Consider the following 22,471-nt stretch of genomic DNA (forward strand, 5'->3'; position numbering starts at 1 on the left):
TTCTCCTCCCTATGACTTCCCCTCACATATTTATACATGGCCATCATGCCTCCTCTCATCCTTCTCCTCTCCTACTGATGGCTGACAGGTAAGACCCATGTCTCATCCAGAGACCAACAGGGGATGAAGTATGGGAATAGCGCAAAGTGCCCTCCCATATCCCCAGGTCACTTAAATCCATGAGACGGGATGGCAGTGAAAAAGGTTGTGTTTGGTTCCACCTGGGAACTGGCTCAAATTTTTACATGGACCTTTCATTAGGAGATACTCTGAATTCTGGCCCAGAATTCAGAGTATCACCCAACTTTAATAAACATTCATCAAAGCAACATTAAGGTGGTCTTGCTCCGTATTACTTGGATCAACACCATACAACATTTGGCTGATCCAGGGCCCTTCTGCATTAAATGATTAACACGAATATGCTTGTTGTCTGTACAATACTACCTTTCACACAAGGTCCCCCCTATTATACACAAGCATTGTGTTCTGGCTTCTACCTGGGAAGTCTTGTTTAAAAATTATTAACATACATATTTTTACGACACAAAATTACATTATGGGGATACAAAATGACACAAAAAAGAAAGAACAGCAAATGTCAAAACTACAGAAAATTACATAGATGTACAAGCTTTACAACTAACATACTACATTTACAATAACTACACTTACAATAGCGACACTTGCAATAACTGTACGGTTATATGTTATTTCCAACTTGCCAGATTGTGATTATAGATAACATGCTAACTCTGTCTCCTCTATAATTTATATAAAATACAATATTACCTTCATTCAAGGTTTGTTTTTTCCCCATTATGCACAAGCATTGTGTTCTGGCTTCTACCAAGAAGTCTTGTAGGTTCCCAGTTCTCAGGCTTCAGGTAGAGAGAGGGAGGAATCTCAAGGTGAGACCACTGCATTGAAAAATATGTGTATACAGTCAGCTCACCATATCCATGGATTCCACCATCCACAGTTGAAAATATTTCCCACCCTATCAAAAGAAAAATGCCCCAAAAACCCTTGATTTTGCCATTTTATAAAAGGGACGTCACTTTACTACATCACCGTGCATATAAAATGGGATGTGGCACTCTGTGTATCATCCTTACCAAAACTACCAGGTTCTGCCCCTTCTATTACCCACCTCCCCCCTTGTAACATTACCAAGGCCATATTCACGCTGCATATATTATAGTCCTATTATTATACTTTAGCTGCCATGGCAACATCATATGGCTGAGAATTCTAAATATGTGTGTTAGTGTGTACTTTCAAGTGGCCTGTCAATTTATGGCAACCCCATGAATTTCCTAGGTTTTTCTAAGGCAATGAACATTCAGAGGCGGTCTTGCCAGGGCCTTCTTGAAGAATAGTCTACAGACCTGGTGTTCATTGGCAGCCTCTCCACCGAAATACTAACCAGATCTGACTCTGCTTAGCTTCCAAGACCAAAAGGATCTGGTGCTTTTAGGGTATTCAGAGGCTGGGATGGAATAGCAGCACTGTAATAATTGCAGTCTGAATGGGCCTCAGCTTTTATCCCTAGGGTCATGCCTATCTCATTGATTTTAGCTGAAATCTCAGGGCATGTGGTTGTTTTAATCTGGCAATCCTACTTGTATGCTATTTTCTATGGGTTAATGGTACCTTATTTTCCACCAACACTTAATGAGAACATGAAGATTCAAAATTCTTGTCTGTGCTAATAAGTTCAACAAATGGGATCAGGGTGAAACCTATTACTAGGTGCTGGTGGTGCCGAAGGGGCAGAAACAGTAAGACCCAGCTGTTCTTTGTGGCGGTACAGAGCCAAGTAGTCTGCCAAACTGCCTCCTGGCTTTCTGTTAATCTGCTTCCCTCAGCTAAGGTAAAAAATGCTGTCCTATCACACCAGGTTGACGTGAGATTCAGCTGCCAGTGGGTGGAATTGGATGCAGCAAGGAAACTCCCTTTCACTTCAGGAACCAGGATGTCTGGCACCAGCCCTGAGTGGGATAGTCAATTTAATTAATTTGTTTTAATTTAGTCCCTGTAGGCAACTTTTGAGTTTCGAGACATTCAAAGGTATTTGAGGGTAACTTTTGAATTTCAAGGCATCCACATTAAATATAGTGGGATATCACAGTCTATCTTTCTTTCTAGCAATGTCCCCACTTGCCCTGAAACAAAAAAAAAATGTGAAAGTGTAGACACGCACTTTGTGATGATAAAGGTGATCTCTAAATTTATCAGTTTGTTTGATATCCTGCCATTTGTCTAGTGCAGAAACAGTTAAAACATCAATCAAAACAGTTATAAGATTGCTGAACAATTAAATAAGATCTCCAAAAACTGAATTAAGATCAAGCACAGAATGAAAACAGAATGAAAAAGCCTTTAGAAACAGAGGAGGGAAGTGCAACAGCAATCCCTTCATTAAAAGACACTTGCACAACATAAGAACAGTTATGCTAGACCTGTACTCTTCTACCATATAGAGTCATGCTGTATCTGTTAAAAGGCACCCTGTTTCCAAAGTGGTAGCCATAGGTTCGTGGGAAACACACAAGGCATTTACAAGCAAAGTAGTATTGTGCTGCTGCTGTTAGTGAATGTAATTCAGTACAACCCTTGATTTGCAAGACCATATTTGTGGTTTCATTCATGTCTTGCAAACTATGTCATTTCTAGTTCTACAGCACGATTGTGGTATTCTTGGGTCAGATGTCCTTCATTTCTATTGGGTTCACAAATTACCCACAATTCTCCATACAAAGTCCAGGAAAATATACTCCACGGATATATGGGTCACACTGTACATAGTGTAGTAAAGGTAAAGGTTTCCTCTTGACATTACATCTAACCGTGTCCAACCCTGAGGGTGCTGCTCATCTCCATTTCTAAGCCGAAGAGCTGCCGTTGTCCATAGACATCTCCTAGGTCATGTGGATGGCATGATTGCATGGAGTGTTGTTATCTTCCCGCTGAAGTGGTACCTGTTGATTACATGTTTTTGAACTGCTAGGCTGGCAGAAGCTGGGCTCATTCTGGGAGCTCACAGTATGGATTCGAACTGCTGACCTTCCAATCAGCAAGTTCTGCAGCTTAGCAGTTTAACCTGCTGCACCACCGTGACCCCTTCATATAGTGTAGTATTCACTAGAAGAGCCAAGCTAGTATAGAGGTTTGAATATTGGATTAGGTCTCCTAAGAGACAAGGGTTCAAATAACAGGTCTCAGCCATGAAATTGTACTGGGCGACCTTGTGCAAGTCACACACTCCCTCCACATAGGACAGCAAACTCCCTCTGAATAAATTTCACCATAAAACCCTTTGATCTGAGGATCACCGTAAGTTGGAATGGATGTGAAAGCATAGAACAAACTAGAAGGCACAGAATAACACAATAGCCTCATGCTCCACAATTCTGTTTATTCTCTTTTTGAAGTCAAATTGGTGGTAAAGAGCTTGTACCAGCAAATTCCATATTTTAATGATACATCATATAAAGGCATTTCAATTGCGTCTCCTAAATATTTCTCTAGTCAGCATCACTCAATGATCCAGGGTTTTAATTTTATGAGAGAGGCAGGGAGAAAAACTTGTCTGTTATTATGCTTAATTTTATACAGCACAGACATTTCTGCTTTGTAAGTCTTTTCGTACACAGTAAAGCTCCAAGTCTTTCCCCATAGAGGAGTTCCAAATCCAAAGCTCCAAATGTTTCCTCATAGATCATTTTTTCACATGTATTTGGTTTTGCTTTAAGTTCCTATAGCCAGGTGTCCTGTAGATGTGCTGGAATACCTAATCAGCATTGCCATACAATGTCTCATCCCTTCTGCTCCAAAACATTTCTGATGGTCAACTACCCTCCCAAACCACCTACTGTGTCCTTAGAAATATGGTCTAATATTTCTTTTAGTCCTAACTAAAGTAGTTTCACTGAATTCATTAGATTTAACCAGATGTTGACTCATCATTCAACAATTGATTGAAGTTGGGACTAATGTACAGAATGCCAAGAAATGGAGGGACCCAAGACAAAACCTAGTGGAGATGGGCTTGTATCTACCTCTGAACTGTCTGAAGTGTCTTCAAGCCAAGAATGCATTCCAGACCTGGCACCACAAATAGATGTGACAGGTCATGACCTAACTATGTTAAACAATGAGCAACTCTATGACTTTCAAGTGTATTTGGAAAAATATACAGGGTCCCACCACACACTGTCCTCTGATATGTTCACAGTCACAGACCAGCACCCAGATCTGTAGCAACAACAACAACAACAATGCACAACAACAACAACAACACTTTATTTATATTCCACTCTATCTCCCTGAGGGGACTCAGAGTAGATTACAACATGCACACTATGCAAACATTCAATGCCTTTAATACAGTGAAACAATGACACACAAATACACAGAACAAAGGTAAAGGCTTCCCCTTCCCTCTACAGCTTCTGAAGGTGGTGCTCACTCTGGCCATGGGGAAGTCCTTTTTCTCCTTTTCCAAGCTGAAGAGCCTGTTGTGTTGCTGGCATGATTGCATGGATGCCTTTATTACCTTCCTGTCGACCTAATGATCTACTCACATTTGCATGTTTTTGAACTGCTAGGTTGGCAGGAGCTAGGGCTAACAGCATGAGCTCACCCCAACCCGTAGCTTTGAACTGCCAACCTTCAGGTAAGGAGATTCAGCAGCACGAGGTTTTAACCCATTGTGGCAACCGCAGCCCCTAATAAACTGTGCAACCCTCCAGTGTCTGGATATGGTCATTGACATCACTGTATTTTGACTTGTGTCATATATTGAAACTGTAACAAGTTTTTTGTGTGTTCTACTATGTATATTTATTGATATAAAAATAAAAAAGTTCTGATTCATTTAAGTGTTTACAATAGTTGTATCAGAAATCTGTAGCATTCTGCCTATATTTTGATGTGATGTATACAATTAGACATAAGGGAGATGTTTACAAAAGTGGAAGAAGTATGATGCCTGCTCTGTAAAAACTGTTTAACATCTATATTAAAGTCCCCAAATGTAAGTCAGTAAATAGAAAGCTTTCACCTGCGTGCAAAAATAGCATTTCATCATCTAACGAAAACAGCAAATACACTCATTGAGGTTTATCCACAGCATGTTAAAAATAACTACTGTCTGTGCTGTAACCATTATTTCATTATGCAAGATGGTCTATGCTTCACTTAAAGTAGAAGGTTGTTATGACAGCATACATAATATCCCAAAGCTTCCACTGCTAACTTGCATAACTCTTCTTAAAAGAGAAGCTATGGTACTCTTAGTAGCATTTTAGTTTTCAACTGATTCAGAGCTTGACCTTTCTCAGATACATTTTCAACACTGCCAAATTGGTTGATTTTTAGAGAGATGTGGGTGGGTGTGGATGTGAATGGAAGTGGAAGAAAAAGATGTGTGCTTGTGCTTATTAGTAAGTATGACAAGCATAGTTGAGTTTAGGTCGCAGGGAAACATTCTCACTTGAGGTTGCTGCAATATGCTGGTAACAATCACTATAGAAGTCTGTATATTTCAATTATATAATAGACTGTTTAAATGTAAATAAGGAATGAAATCTTTTCTTCATCTGTCTAGTTATGACACCCATGTTGACAGGCATGTAGCCAGGGGAGTGGGCTTGAGGGGTTTCAGCCCCCACCCCCCGAAATTCTCATGGTGGTTCGTGAAAAGGCCTTACTGGTGCATTATTTAAACTGTTATGTTTATTCATATCATGATCTGATCAACATACTCAATATATCCCATATGCATGGGGGTATTGGGGTAACGATACAAACGGTTTGCTAGGGTAGACCCTCTTTCACTCAGACTCAGCCCCCCCCCCCCGAAACAAACTCACACCCCCCCCCCCCCCCCGAATCGAAATCCTGGCTACGGGCCTGCATGTTGACTACAAGAAACAGTTTTTTTTAAAAAAATGTTACAGTTAGTACAAGTGGAAAGTACAATTAACACAAAACCCTACCTCCAAAATTTCTAGCTATATATTTTTACCATCATAGGCCAATTCATCAATTAAAACCCAATCTGGAAGAAATGTATCTTGTCTTATTTACCTGGAAATTAGATTATCATAACGCTCTCTATCTAGAACAATGGTTCTCTTCAACTCCCAGAAATCCTAACAGATAGTAACCTGGCTGGGATTTCTGGAAGTTATAGGCCAAAACACCTAGGAACCCACAGGTTGAGAACCACTGGTCTAGAGCTACCTTTAAAAGAATTCTAGAAACAGTTTGGTACAAAATTAAGCTACTTCCATGCTTATGGAGGACTAGGCAATTTACTTGCATCATACCTATTTTACATTAATGGCCTTGCTTAATATTTCACTTCCAAATTCAGGTTGAAGTATTAGAACATTTAAGTTACGGAATACTCTGGAGCACATTTATTAGAAGCACTGCCTTACTGTGTTTTTAAGACCTAATAATGATCCCTCATTGATCTAGATCTTGGCTAGCACTTTATCATGCTCACAGGTTCCAAGGCCAGGGCCTTTTCATTGGTGGCCTCCATGATTGAAGAATTTCCCTTCTTAAGAATTCTATTTGCCTTCTCTCTTGTGGCCCCATAAGAGCTGTTCTGAGTTCTAAGATCCGGAGGGGGGGGGGGGAGGGAATTTCTCTTGGCCCTGCCAACTCCACATACACTTTCTCAGAGGTTGCTCCCAATCTATAGAATTCCTTCCCACAATAGGTCTATTTAGCCCCTTCCTAGTCTCTTTTTGCCAGCAGGTTAAGGCCTTCCTATTTTAGCAGGTACATGATTGTCTTACCCTATATATTCATGTATACGTCTAGACATTTTAATCAAAACATCAACCCCAAAAACACCTGGATTGACTTAACCATGGGTCAGTGTGAGTAATACTTATACCTTACCTTTTACCAAAAGAGGAACCATCCCATTCTCTGAGTAGTGTGGTGAAAGAAGAGACTTTTGTCCATTTTGGAAGAAATTAAAAGAAGCTCTACTCTCTCCACCACGGCACTGCTTCTGGCTTTGTTGAATGCCTGGGTGGGGAAATGGCAACCATGGCCAGGGGCATCTGTCCCCTTGAGGAACCATTAGTGGTTTCCCTCTCGATGCAATGGTCTTCGATTCATTCACAAGTCATATATAATTCCATAATTTTGGCCCCGAGTTTGCCCTTAACTTATGCATGAGGTTGACTCATAGGTGAAAATATATGTGGTAAATCATATCACAAAATATTTCACATTTTAAAGCTAAGCCATTATTTTAAATTTTGTAAGTTTCTTTAGGTTTCTTGGCAGGAGAAAAGCAAAGTATATATTAAATATAACAAATAAATACACAGGTTACTAAAGAGTTGTTTTTATTTTGCCAAGCCTCTCATTGATTTGGTTTCTGGCATCCTATATGTATTTCCCCTCCATGTTGTTTTTATTCTATTTGTTTGTTTTGTTTTTAGCACTGATGTGGTAAGCTCGTTGGAAAGAAAGAGCTTGTCCTAAAGATGGAACAGAAAAACAACACACTAGATCAAAATATATAGGCTTATCTAATCCAGAATTCTCTTGCTAACAATCTAAGGCCAGATGCCTATGAAAACTCAGAAACGGGTAGCTATTTCCCCTTGTTTGTCATTTACATGACAAAAGATATAGGTGACAAATCTAAAGCTGTTCACCAGTTCAATCTTTCTTTTTGTGCTTTTATGGCTTTCATTCTGTCCTATACTGGTAAAATACAGCATAGACCTACCCGAGGAAGCAGACAACATTACTTATAAGGGATGGAGGGGATAACTTTCTGACTGTGCAGTATATATTACACCTATGATCTCCACAGGACATGGCTTAGACCAAATGTACTTAGAAAAGCACCACATTTATATGTCCTTCCCTCAAAAGAGCAAGCATAATGCTGAACTTTTAGTTTTCCTAAATGTACATTGAAAGAGACAGGTAGTCTCAGCTAGAACAAGTTAAATTGCTAGAATCTTAGATAATTTCAAGGGCCTTTTCTGATTTTTATTTCATACACACTCATACTCACCCTGCACAACCGTTTTTCTTCCTATTGGCCAAAAGTTTGATATAATCCAGTTTTGTTTTGATTACACCACTCGGCTTCTTCCCTAAGGTGAAAATACATGCTGATATAACTGTTGACCTTTCTTTCACCTTGTCACAATATCCTAAAGCAAAACTGCATTTTGCAGGCAGGCAGCTACAAATATTTAGCCAGGTTCTGCATCTCATATCTATAGCTGTGGTTAATTAGCTATATTTACTGGAATCTAACTTGCATTTTCTGCCAGGAGGGCAAAGGCTATTTTTTATTCCTTGGATTAAAGTGAGGGCATTACAATAGCAGAAAATAATCTTGAATAAAACAGTACCAATGCAGTGCTCTCAAAGTATACACAAAACACGAGTCCTACTTAGTTCGATAGTAGTTTACTTTCATGTAACTGTTCAGAGCCCTATGGTCTAAAGCTCCCATAAAATTAACACAGAAAGAAATGACTTAAATCCTATTGTGCCTTCTAGAATAGACCCACTGAATGAATGGGACTTACATAAATCTTGACTTACCGATTTTCCATTCAGTCAATAGCTCTGTTCTAAAGGGTAATTGGATTTAGGCTATTTTAAATGTTGTGATGAAAACATGGATGAATATCTAAGTATAACTGTCAGGAATATGAAAGCAGGCCTAACACTGTAAAATGTGTATATCTAAAATTGCAAATCAGAGTAAAATCCTTTTATCCACAGAACTGGTACCCACAATTTCATTTATCTATGGTGGCGCAGCGGGTTAAATCACTGAGTGCTGAACTTGCTGACCAAAAGGTTGGCAGCTCGAATCCAGGGAGCAGGGTGAGCTCCCACTGTTAGCCCCAGCTTCTGCCAACCTAATAGTTCGAAAACATGCCAATAATAATAATAATAATAATAATAAATAACTTTATTTATACCCCGCCACCATCTCCCATAGGGACTCGGGACGGCTTACAAATAGCACACAATGGTGCCATACAGCATGTAAAATACAATATATCAACATTAAAACCAGCAACACATTTAAAATCAAACATATAAAAATTAACAAAAGCAATGTAGGCCAGGCATAGACAAAATTTGGCCCTCCAGGTGTATTGGACTTCAGTTCCCACAATACTCAACAACCTACTGGCTGTTAGGAATTGTAGGATTTGAAATCCCAAAGCGCCAGAGGGAGGGTAGATCAATAGGTACTGCTTCGGTGGGAAGGTAATGGCGCTCCATACAGTCATGCTGACCACATGACCTAGGGGGCATCTATGGACAACACTGGCTCTATGTTTTACAAATGGAGATGAGCACCACCCTCCAGAGTTGGACACAACTAAACTTAATGTCAAGAGGAAACCTGTACCTTTACCTTTTATGGCCAACAAAATATGCCCTCTAGGCATTCTCTAGATCCTCCAGCATGATCTTTGGTATTTTCAAGCCAGAAGTCCTTCATTTCAGTAAGGTTCACTGTTGTGGGTGTGCATAATCACACAAATTGTGAGAATGTACCTCCCTTGAAAATGTGGGTTGTCCTATATTCATATTGTCATGGTGTCTGGCTATTTCTGTGTAGAATGCTAGGGAAACCACACTGAATTTTAGCCTACCTGTAAAGGATTTAATCAAAGTACTAAACTTTTTACCCCAACTGGTTCAATGCCTTCAATACCTTTTTTAAAATGCAGGTGAAATACATCATCCCACTAATGTTAATGTTACATGTCAACACCCCAATAGAGGAAACACAAATACATTCATACAAATTCATTGATAAGAACTGGCTGCAGTTTCACAAGATACTAAACATAACTTTATGGCTATGAAATGGGACACTTCATTTTTATGCATGTGCCAAAATACATCAGGTATCTATGAGTGCTCATAAGTCTTGTGTATAAACATTTCACAGTCAGCCAGTTTACTATTTATTTATCATGTCAGAAGTGAAGGGAGGGTACAGTTATAATGTATTTAAAAAAAACACAAATGAAGTTAAAAACTTGACATTATACTAGGAAAAAAAATAACATTTCCAACACAGTGTTATTACAATAACATTTGAATTAGAGCAAACCAAGTGGTCTCGGGGCCCTTCCACACAGTCCTATATTCCAGAATATCAAGGCAGAAAATCCCACAATATCTGCTTTGGACTGGGCTATCTGAGGGCCCATCCAGACAGTACCTTTATCCCAGGAGCTTCTGTAGCAAACAGAAGGGTGGCCAGACGCCGTTTCCTGTAAACGCAGAAGCCATCTCTACAAAAGGCAAAATTGTGAGATTTCCAGTTGCAGGAATATCATGTTTTTGAGCTGAATATACAGATCTTCACATGTCTGTATGTCACTGCAATCGGAAATCACGGGATCTTTTTATCTGGGTTTGTTTCCGGGTTTTAGATGTTTGTTTTTGATTGGTTAGTTCCTAAAAAGAAGGTGATACTTGAATAAAAGGCAAAAACTTTGTTTACATGCTAGAAACTTCATGAAATGTGTGGAGGGCACAATTTCTCTTGCCAGGACAAAGTTGTGGCTCCCTAGTTAATGTTGTACATTTTTTCACTAGAAGAGCAATCAGAAACAGCCATGCATAACCCAGGAACACCACCCTGTTGTTTGATGCCAAAAGTACACAACCACATCTGTCTGGACAGATGACCAGGCAGCCGGACTCTAAAAAGTGTAAATAATTACAAATTTCTGTTCCTGGCTTGAATGTGTGTATTCCTGTTTAATTGTGCAGTGCTGACCTGGGCAGAAGTGGTCCTACGCTGTAAACTTTGTTTGTGTGGCAGATACTTCATGAAACGTTGGGAGGGCACAGTTTCTCTGGCCAGGACTAAGAACTGAACTTTTGTAATTTGCTGCAGTGATTCTGTGCATATCTTCTTATTACTTCTTTCTGTACCAAATGAATGCTTCTAAACATGTTTTAAATGTTCCACAGGGAGAACACTGTAGTAATCCATACTAGGTATAATTGAAACACACATCGCCAAAGCAAGATCTGCCCTCTCTAAATGAAGCTAAGTGTTTTCAGGCAGTGAATATTTAAGCACCCCAAACTTTGAGCTGTAATAGACATTCTCCTTTGATATTATCTTGGCCCCAAGTAAAAGCACATTCTTTTACTGCTATATTGAATAAACTACAGTTCCTATATTGTAACCACTAAAATTGGATTCATTTAATTAACCATGGCCTCTTTTATCACATAAACACAAACATAAATGTTAGTAATGGTTCATTAATGTATCTTCTACCATGCCCTCCTTGTGGAACACTTAAGAGTAAAAAAAGTATTAGTGCACTCTTTCCTGCAGTGATCCCTGCACTCTTCCATGCATTTATTGCACTATCCTGAACAGAGATCTCAAAGCAGGTCCTATCAAATTTTACTTTATTTATTTATTTGCTTAGTATTTTGTAGGCTCTTGTTCTGAGCAAATCTCCCAGGGCAATACAATTTGGAATGAGAAAAACAAATACAAGGAAACATAGCTGTAGTTATTTTAAAAATGAGTTAATGCAAAGTTGCAGATGCAGCAGTTCTAAAATCAATAAACTCAGTTAAACCCAGAAGAAACTATGAAGTGACAACTGAAACTAGCTAAGGAACAGTGCCTGGAGGAAAAGGACCGTCTGGGCACTGAAAGGTTGAACCAGTCAGGTCTTTGTAGAGGCGGCTTAATCCATATTCAAGATGATATCATTAGAAGGCTCTCTCCAGATTTACCACCATCCAATCTTGTGTAGCACCAATGTGAAAAGCAGAATCATGGACCATTGCTACACCTTATTCTTCTAGAACTATAATTTATCTTCTAGAATTCCAAACATCTATGTGAAATCCAAGTTTCTAGGCAGAAATCTTCTGAGAGACTTTTCTTAAACATTTTTTTTCATGTTCGGAGCGACTTGAGAAATGCAAGTCACTTCTGGTATGAGAAAATTGGCCGTCTGCAAGGATGTGCCCAGGGAACACCCGGATGTTTTGCCATCATCATGTCCCCGCATGGGAAGCTGGAGCTGACAAACAAAAGCTCAACCCGCTCCCTGGATTTGAACCACCAACCTTTCTGCCAGCAGTCCTGCCAACACAAGGGTTTAACCCATTGCACTACTGGGGGCTCCTTAAACAAGAAGAGGCTTTATTACTACAGTGGGTTTCCTTCAAGACATATTTCTAGCATCCAATATGATATTTCATCTGTTCCAGTTTTTAAAAAGATAATAAGAAATTTCCATCAACACCTTCCTTGAATAAAATGACACTTTATCATAATGAAGATTGTCATTCAAGAGACATTACTACAGATAGGTACCACGTTTCAGCTGTTCCAGTGTAACACCAAAGAAGCAGTTAGCATTTTATTGAGCTTTCTCTCACATTTAAAAACCCTTTTCCCAGTTATCCTCTGCTTCTCTCTTTTTCTCGCATTCTCTATCTGCATAAATAGAACTCTGCAAATAATTCCCTTCAGCACTCTGTTCTCTGTGGCCCACATCCAAGATTACTCAGCTTCCCACAAGTCCTTCTAGTGACCTCCACAAAATTTGGACACAAACTGCGTCTGCCAAAATATCATACAAACAAAAGTGCCATTATCTCTGAGTTTTATTAATATTGTTTGATTTTTTTAAAAAAACATTTATATTGCAACTTTAAAAAATTAAGGAATTGAGTTTTATTATTAGCAAATCAATTATTGCTGGCACTACTTTTTGTCCAAGTAAACCAAATGGGTAAATAAGATTTTGAGTACCCATGCTTGCTGCTTCAAAATTGCATCAGAGAATACATGCATGTGAATAGTTTTGAAGTTTGCTTTGAAATATTTTTTTCCTTGCAAATGTATTTCTGGAAAAACAAACCATCTATTCATGTCCATGCACACACAGCCTACTAATTTATTTATTCGTGAAGATGTTTTGGCTAGTTTGTCCAATTGCTTTTAAAACTTGGACGTGTCTATCCATTTACTTTAAAAGCCCAGGAAACAGCCTTATCATCTATTACCGAATTTGAATATACTAAAGCCTGTGTGGCTCAGACAACCATCTGGGGGCTGAGAACACAAAAGGCTGCTAGTACGGGTGCAGATACAAAGGAGCCTGGGGGATTTGGACGTGTGCACAACACAAAGGCTCCCCATTGTCTTTTGTTGTGTGCAGGTTTTTTTCCTCATAAAAAAGAATGCAGGAGCATCTAATCGAAGAGCTGCACATCAGGGAGGCGACCCTCAGATGGCAGCCATCAGAGTGAGGAAGGACAGATGGTGAACAAAGGTGAAAAGCAAACAATACTCATGGGCTGACTAAGCAAGCCATTCTACCCTTAAATTAAGCATTTGCTTCTAAGGGTCTGACATCATACTCCTGGAAGTAAAATGAAGCTTTCAATATACAGAATTACCAGATTCACGTTGCCAATAATTTTCAGGACTTCAACAACATCCACTACAGCAATCCATTATTTGTAGAACAGTACTGTGTTTATGAAAGTTATCATTTCGACCTATAACTCTCAACATTTCCTATGCTATAATTCTGGGAATAGTAGTACAAAAATGTCTAATATTTTACTTTTATTCTTTATAACCTTTTAGTTTTTGCTATTAGCAATCAAATAAAGCTATGGTATATTTAAGCAGCTATATTAAAATATATGTGATATATCCCAAAAGTAATGAGAATGATATTTTTCCACACCACAGAAGGTCCAGGAAAGAAAAGTGGAGTTGAGGCAGATCAAGGGGGACCAAGATATACAGTTTGACTTTTCTCAATGAGTTATCACCTTTGTAGCAGTTGGAAAGTTGGCGAAGCATGTAGTAGTTTCTGTGCCTTGTTATGAGTGAAAATGCAGAGGAGTCTGGAGCAGCATCCTTCAACTTCAAGAACTAAGAACAATGTGACTCATGTGAAGACTGTCCTAAATACTTCTCCACCACAGTACAGCCCTGACTTGGCTCCATGCAATTTCTTTCCCCAAGCTCAAAACCCACCTCAAAGGGCATCATTTTGGAACCATTGAAAACATCTAGGCAACTTTGAGAGCTTGGACAACATCTCAAGTGAAAACTCCTATGAAAAGTAGCAGCTGTGCTGGATTTTATTACAAGGAGCTCATTTTCAAAGGGATAAACTGTAATTGTATGCATGTCTATTTTTATTTTTTAATCAATCTCATCACTTCTGGGACAGACCACATATCCAGATTTTTTGAAGGTTGGATTGTGCTATTTTTCAAGTAAAATTCAACATGAAAAAAAATGCTAGACACCACTATTAACTTCTGATAAAACTGTTATGACCAATTTCTTCTTGATGTCTTTTCACTGAAATGCACATGCTTATCTGATCATATCAAGTGACTATTGAAAAGGAAGCTGTCAGGCAAAATATGGATGGTAGAACAAGTTTTCATACAAAATACAAATGCAGTAATTCATTTCTCAAAATGCTTTCAAATTCCTTGGTTGGTCATTTCTCACAACCACCCATTCATGTAAGTCATCAATATTACCATTTCACATATACTGTAGAAATCAATCTAGTTGGCACCCCACTCTGAAACACATTTTCTGGACATTAAGTCATGTTTACATTGGTGGAATTTGTTTTCCACCTTGAAGCATTCTGCTCAGAGTGATCTATTCAGTTTACAGCTGACAGTCTCTCTTCTGTCTCCACTGCATCACATTGACTAAATGCAGAGAATAGTCAAATGAATGCACTATGATGTGAGTAACCATTCAGTACATGGCAAGTCCTTACGGTCTATGTAATGCCAGCATTCATAAGAGGGGCACCTGACAATGCCAGATGCCAACATATCTTTAAATGAAGAATGTCAGTATATCAGAAAAAAATAGTTTTTGGAAGCTATGGAAGATCGTTTTTTCAATTTCCACATGGTGAAGACATAAACAATTCTTTACCCATGTCCATGCCTTAAAGAAAAGAATAAACACTCTTCACATTTCCATATGTAGCATTTGCCCTTTGTCAGGCTGTAACGGCTAGTAATCATATGCAGGAAAGAGGGAGTTCTCTCCAACCTGTCTACCCACTCACCATCTTCCTCACCATCTATCACCCCTTTTCCTTTCTCTCCCTTTTATTTTCTATAGGCTGATACTGTTGTTTGTTCTACGGACCGTATTGTACAAAAGAGGCAAATATGCTGTGTGCATCTTATTGCCAATCTGTCCCTCCCCACAATAAACCCACTCCTCTATTGACAGGAAAATTCATCAATACTTGCAGATTGCATCAAATTCTCATCACCTGGTGAGATGAGCCCATTAGGCTTCTGTGCTGGCATACCAATGCTAGAGTGGTGTTGGGGGCAGGATTGTTCTCATTTCCCTCTCTCCTCTCATTATTCCTGAGCCTCTAATTCTTGATTTGAAGGTTTTTTGACATATTCTAAGCTGTAATCATTAAATGGCGCATGCACACATACAAACACAATACAGCAAAACTGATGGGGTGGAGTCACGAAGGTAAGTAAAAGTATGGCTTCAGGATCATCAGTTAGCAAATCCATGCAACTGTGTGAATGCAAAATGTGCCGTAGCAAGGATGATCATTTTGGCATGTTACCGCTATCTGTGACCTTGCAACTGTCATGGGATCGCGCCTTCATGCGATAAAGTTCTAAGAATGCCAGGTCCCCTAAAAAAAACACACACATTTGATTTCCTGGTTCCTGGCAACACTCCCAATTCAAGGCACCACAGAAAGAAAGAAAAAGATGTCTATCTCTTTTAAGGGTCAGACAAAGGATTCTGAGAACTCTTACAAGCAGATTTAGGACCTCACAAAAGATGTTACTCTTACTGAGTCAGACCTGGCCTGAAAATTAGCCAAGCTATGATCATTAACCGTTGCGCTTGGATCAAAATCTTCAGAGAACACATATGATATGATAGGAATGGGAGCTTTGTGACATTCCAGATGTTGTTCAACAACTTCCAGTATTCCTCACCACTGGCTTTGCTGGCTTAGGACCACTAGTAATTGTTCGAACAAATCTTGAGAGGGACATGGTTCCCACCCCTGCTCCAAAAGGACCGCATGCCATGAAACATTCCACAAGCAAAAACCAGGGAAAATTACCAAGCAACATTTGAAGATGGTAAAAGCTATTATTGATAAAGAACACATAAGGTAGGAGAGGCTGCAACTTTTCCCTGAATCTTCAGGGAAGGACAAGATTCCTCCCATTTATCTCCTCTTTCCCCGTGAGTTGACTGCAAATTATTCTTGCACTTTGGACAGCAAATGAAGTAAGCTGAGGACAACGGGGAAAAGAAAAGGGAAGGGAGAAGGAAAAAACTGGGATGTGTTAAAAGCATTTGGAAAAGTGAGCTAGCAGAGCTAATCAGGACTGCCCCTGTTAAATAGGGACATTTAGTAGGTAGGTGATTACTACAAACACTAAAGAGGGTAATGAGAAATGTCACTCGCCCACTACCTCCAGTGATATGGCACAGCTTTCAGAGGGTGGGAGGGGACTGACAATGAAAGGGAAAATGCAGTACAGATATTACTATTGCCCATGATATTTTCCCGATTCTTCAAATTCCCTGCCCAGTTGTCCTCTGTATATAGTCCTTAGCCCAATTTCGAGACAAAGCTTCTATGGCATGAACCACAACACTGTACATCTCAGCAAGAAAAAGCATTATGCAGAATGTTCTCCCAGAGAACCTTTGGGTGAAGGAAGAGTCTATTGTTTGCATCCCCTGTAGAAAGAAACTAATGCATGAATATACATTGGCTTCTTATGGATTAGCCCATCTGTCTTTATAAACAGGGAAAGAAGCTGTACAGGAGCAGCAGCTGCTCATATAAGGGCAAAGCAGAATGAAAAGGGCAGAGCTCACACCAGTTAGGGAATAATGCAATAATATAAGGTCTATATCTTGTGGTCAGTGCAGTAAGAAATTCTTCATACAGAAAAGCAAAAAAAAAAGTGCATGTCTGAGGATGATGGCACATGTCATAGGGCTCTTGAAAACAGGAAGACTGCTGTGAAGACTGCAAGTTAACTATAGTTCAGTGATGCCTCTAAAGCAGTGTTTCTCAACCTTCCTAATGCTGTGACCCATTAATGCATTTCTTCATGTTGTGGTGACTCCCAAACATCAAATTATTTCGTTGCTACTTCATAACTGTAATTTTGCTACTGTTGTGAATCATAATGTAAATATCTGATCTGCAGGATGTATTTTCATTCACTGGGCCAAATTTCGCACAAATACCTGATACACCCAAATTTAAATACTGGTGGGGTTGGAGGGATTGATTTTATCATTTAGAGTAGTAGTTGATAGCATTTATGGTTAACCTACCATCAAAGAGCATTTTGAACTTCACTAACGATGGAATTGAACCAAACTTAGCATGCAGTATTCTCATGAAAATACTGGAAGGGTTTGGTGGCATTGGCCTTGAGTTTTGGAGTTGTAGTTCTCCTACATCCAGAGAGCACTGTGGATTCAAACCATGAAAGATTTGGACCAAACCTGGCCCAAATATTATTATTATTATTATTATTATTATTATTATTATTATTATTAACTTTATTTGTACCCCGCTAGCATCTCCCGGAGGACTCGATGCGGCTTACACAGGCCGAAGCCTCAAAACACAATACAGTAAAACAAACACAACAGTAGAAAACATAGCAAATCAATAAGTTAAGCAAGCAATAACGACAATAACAATACATCATGACACTTTAAAACTGGGCCGGCCAGCGCAATGGGGTACAGGGTTAAAAGTGCTAGAGTGGTAGGAGGAGCATAGGAATAAAATAGTACTGTGTGCAGTAATGTTAATTGTGCTAAAGTGCTTCTAGGACTTGGGTGGGGATTCCTAATTTGAGAAGGCACATCGGAACAGCCAAGTTTTTAGGTTCTTTCTGAAAGCTGCTAAAGTAGGGGCCTGGCGAAGATCTTTTGGAAGGGCATTCCAAAGTCAGGGGGCTGCCACAGAAAAGGCCCTGTCTCGTGTCCCCACCAGACGCGCTTGCGACGTGGATGGGATCACGAGCAGGGCCTCCCCAGATGACCGGAGCGAGCGTGTGGGTTCGTAGGTGGAGATGCGGTCACGCAGGTAGGGTGGTCCCAAACTGTTCAGGGCTTTGTAGGTAAGCACCTGCACCTTGAATTAGGCTCGGAAAATAAATGGCAGCCAGTGGAGCTCCTTAAACAGAGGGGTTGACCTCTCTCTGTAATGAGCCCCAGTTAGCCCAAATATGAACACTGTTGGAGTTTAGAGAAAATATACCTTGACATTTGGGAGTTGTAGTTTCTGGGATTCATAGTTCATCTACAATCAAAGAGTATTCTGAACGCCACTGGTAGAATTGGGCCAAACTTCCCACACAGAATCCCCATGCCTTGAAGGGACTTGCTGGCATGAGCCTCCCTCCAGCCTTGTACGCTCTCCCTCACTCACACATGCGCACCAAGCAGCCATGCATGAAGCATGTCTGTTCTCACCTCCCCACTTGGAGGCTCAGAAACAGCCCTCCCCTTGGCTGAGAGGCCAGCTGAGAGGCAGGCCAATCACAGTGTTGGAGGGCTTTTGGTGGGAGGATTTGTCATCTGTTTCCAAAAAGGAAGAAAAGGACAGGTGGGGAGATCTTCAGCCTTCTCTGCCAAAGAGGTTCCTAAGACCATCAGAAATATATGTTTTCTGATGGTCTTTGGCCACCCCTCTGAAACCCCCTCATGACCCCCAGGGGTCACAATCCCCAGGTTGAGAAAGGCTGCTCTACAGAGACTTGCAATATACTGTGGCAATATTACCTTGCAAAAGTTGAAACTTTATTTGTTTTCAGTTTTATTAATGCCTGGATTATGACTCTGGAGACCAGGGTTCAGTTCTCTATTTAGCTATGAAAATCCATGGGGTGACCTTGGATGATTTACACGATCTCAGCCCCAGGAAAACAAATTGTGATAGGCTCACTTTAGAAATACCATAAGCTGTGCCTTCAACAACAAAAAGTTATTTTCCTCCTCATAACAGTTAGTCATAGATCCTTTAAAGATGTTACTGAACTTAATACGTTTGGGTTATTGTAGGTTTTTCGGGCTGTATAGCCATGTTCTTGAAGCATTCTCTCCTGATGTTTCACCTGCATAATAGGTTTCTGACGTAATTTTAATTCATTTAAATCATTATAAGACACTTTGAACCCTGTGCTAAAAGAAAGCTGGAATATAAACTGAATTCATGAATAACTTAATATTGTTTTTAAAATGTAATTTTTAATAAAGCCTTGCCCAGAACAAAATTTCAGAAAGTAAACAAATATTTGATGTATTTTGTTACAGATGATCACAGGTTCCAGAGAATACCATCAGCAGGGAGAATTCTGTTATCTGTCCTGGAACATCAGAACAATCTGTTGACATCTTGAAATTATCAACATTATCACCTTTCAAGATGAAATCTTTAATACATTACCTTGTGTATCAGCACCAAAGAGGCTCAGTGTCAGAAGAATCCACTGAAAAGGCTGCTGGAACTGGCACAATTTTTGATCTACATTCTGTACTACTCTTGTATTGTTCAGGAAATGAGTAGGGCTGTTGAATTAAGTATCAGGCAAGTGAGCAGGTGAGCTGTTGCTAGAATCAGATGTACAGAAATCTCTCCAGGTTTCTTACCTTTAATGTAATAAGAAGAGGTATGAATGAAAGTTCTTAAACATCTCCTGATGCCCCATATTGAGATTATCTCAGATGTAAAACTAAATTCTCAATTTCTTTTGAATAAAAATGTAATCCCACTGTATCAATAAGGCTAATTGTTGGTCTACTTCGCTCAATAAAAGACCTGTGAAGGGTGTAAGTATATGCTTTGACTTGTAAATTGCTTCATGGTGGCCAGCTATTGAGGTATTGGGCAATCCACATTCCCAAATCCCTTAGTAAGCCTCACAGAATGAAGGGAGTTTCCATTTCTCTTCCTTTCTTTTTGCCTCTGAACTGTGTAGTTCTCCTTAACCAGCAGGCACTAGATCTCAGCTACTGGGAGAAATCATATCCTGTCTGGTCTTGAAAGTTAAGCAGGGTCAGATCTGGTTAATTCAAGGGTGGTAAACTTAAAAAAACCCAAGTGCTGTAGGTAATATTTTAGAGGAAGGAACTAGCAAAACCATCTCTGAATACAAAATCCATAGGGTCACCATATGTAAAGGTGATATGAAGACACATATACATGAACACACCAGTCTTAAAACCTAAAAGTCTAAAACCTACACTGCAATGCATAGAAGCGGAGCATTTACACTGTAGAATCATTGCAGCTTGACACTACTTTAACTGCCATAGCTCAATGTTGTGGAAGTCTGGGATTTGTAGTTTGATGAGACAACTGCACTCTTTTGCAGAGAAGTCTAAAGACCTCATAAAGCTACAGCTCCTAGGATTCCATAGCATTGAGCAATGGCAGTTAAAGTGATGTCAGGCTGCACGAATCCTACAGTGTAGATGCACCCTGAATTCCAGCATCGGCCTGATTAATTTAATAGCATTTGCTGCTCATGTTGCTGAACTGCAGCCACTAGAATTTAGTTATAACAACACAAAATCCTGTATGTAGTTATGCAAGTATATCAAACCTTCCAACATTTCACTGGAACATATATGTCCAAGTGAGATCAGACCGTGGTCAAGTTATTAGTAAGAAAGGCCACACAAGTTAAGAGAGGCTGCATCTGTTGTTCTTAAGCCTCTTGGGAAGGGCAAAAGTCTTCTTCTCTCTCCTGCTGGGCTAAATGACTACTCCTTTTGCACTTTAAAATCAGTTTGCAGCAAAAGAAGGAAGCTGAGGACAAAAGGGGAAAGCGAGAGGAAACCATTATATGACATTTAAAAAAACCATTTGAGAGAAAGCAGGATAAAAATGGTTTAGAAGCGCTTATATACTTTACTGCTTCTAAACCTGGAATTTTCCCTGTTGTATTTGTATTTCTAATTATTTTTTTGCATAAGTCAGGGGAGGGAATTGTGTGGCCCTCCACATGCTGCAGCACTACAACTCCCATCAATTTAAGGTGCAGGTGCTTACCTACAAAGCCCTGAACAGTTGGGACCAGCCTACCTGCGTGACCACATTTCCATCTACGAACCCATGCGTTCACTTCGGTCATCTGGAGAGGCCCTGCTCGTGATCCCGCCTGCGTCGCAAGCGCGTTTGGTGGTGACACGGGACAGGGCCTTTTCCATCGTGGCTCCCCGACTCTGGAACACCCTCCCCAAAGATCTTAGACAGGCCCCTACATTGGCAGTCTTCAGAAAGAACTTGAAGACCTGGCTGTTCCGATATGCCCTCCCAGAATAGGAAATCTCCAATACCAAGTCCCATAAGCACTTTATTAGAACTAATGATTGCTGCACACCGCACACCGCACTTGCCCTAGAAGCCTCATATATACCACCTGTCACATCAGCACTTTTAATCTTGTACCCATTACTCTGGCCCGGCCCAGTTTTATTGTGCTTTAGTGTATTGTTTATTGCCTGTTGTTCATTTTTGCTTTATTTTGTTTTAATTGTTATGATTTGCTTAGAATATATTGTTATATTGTGTGTTGAGGCCTTGGCCTGTGTAAGCCGCATCGAGTCCTTCGGGAGATGCTAGCGGGGTACAAATAAAGTTTAATAATAATAATAATAATAATAATAATAATCAATGCTAAATAGCAAGTTTATTGTGAAGAATGCAAGAAGCTGCAATTGAACAATAACTGGAAAGATACATAACCCATTCCCTGGCATCAATAGTTGTAGGCACATCATTCTTATTGAATGGTTTAGTCTGTTAAGTATGTCCAGCATTTGACTATGAGGTTTTACTCAGAAGTAAATTGTATCAACACTTACCTGGAAGTAAATTCCACTCAATCCAGAAGGAATTTCTTCTGAGTCAACAACTTCGGGATTGAATGGTTAGTCATTTCACAGTAACTAGCAAACATAGCTGCTGTTTTCTTGAGCAACCGAAAATGCTTCGAATTTTTCAGATGGTTAAGTAATCCTGAAAAATATGGAAAAGTCATTCTGTTACTCTGTACATTATCAGTTCTCAGTGGACACCACTAGACTTACCAAATGGCAAGAACCTACTCTTTTCAGTATGAGAAAATTCTCTCTCAAATCCTTTGCCAATTTACATTTCTTTCTGCACAATAAGCTATTTGGCATTGAGTGTTTTGACCCCTTAGTAATATGTTTATACACACATGTGTGCAAGTATTAAAATACATTTGTGTTTTATAACTCCCAAAAGTATCAGAACAGCACAGCTGTCTTTTTCTTTATACCTGCCTACTGCTCTGGGCCCAAATTTTAAACAAAGAACAAAGA

The 22,471-nt window shown here is 39.7% G+C and overlaps 1 protein-coding gene across 1 annotated transcript in view; it reads right to left on the reverse strand.

Annotated features, from left to right (window-relative positions):
• The window catches only part of SPSB4 (splA/ryanodine receptor domain and SOCS box containing 4), a 95,711-nt gene extending 73,592 nt beyond the window's left edge, over window positions 1-22,119 (reverse strand). The window contains exon 1 of the mRNA XM_060767912.2: window positions 21,989-22,119. The gene's annotated coding sequence lies outside the window, so the exon portion shown is untranslated. The remainder of the gene's footprint in view (window positions 1-21,988) is intronic.
• Between the last annotated feature and the right edge of the window lie 352 nt (window positions 22,120-22,471).

Source organism: Anolis sagrei, chromosome 3, assembly GCF_037176765.1.
Source record: "Anolis sagrei isolate rAnoSag1 chromosome 3, rAnoSag1.mat, whole genome shotgun sequence".
NCBI classification, from domain to species: Eukaryota; Metazoa; Chordata; class Lepidosauria; order Squamata; family Dactyloidae; genus Anolis; species Anolis sagrei.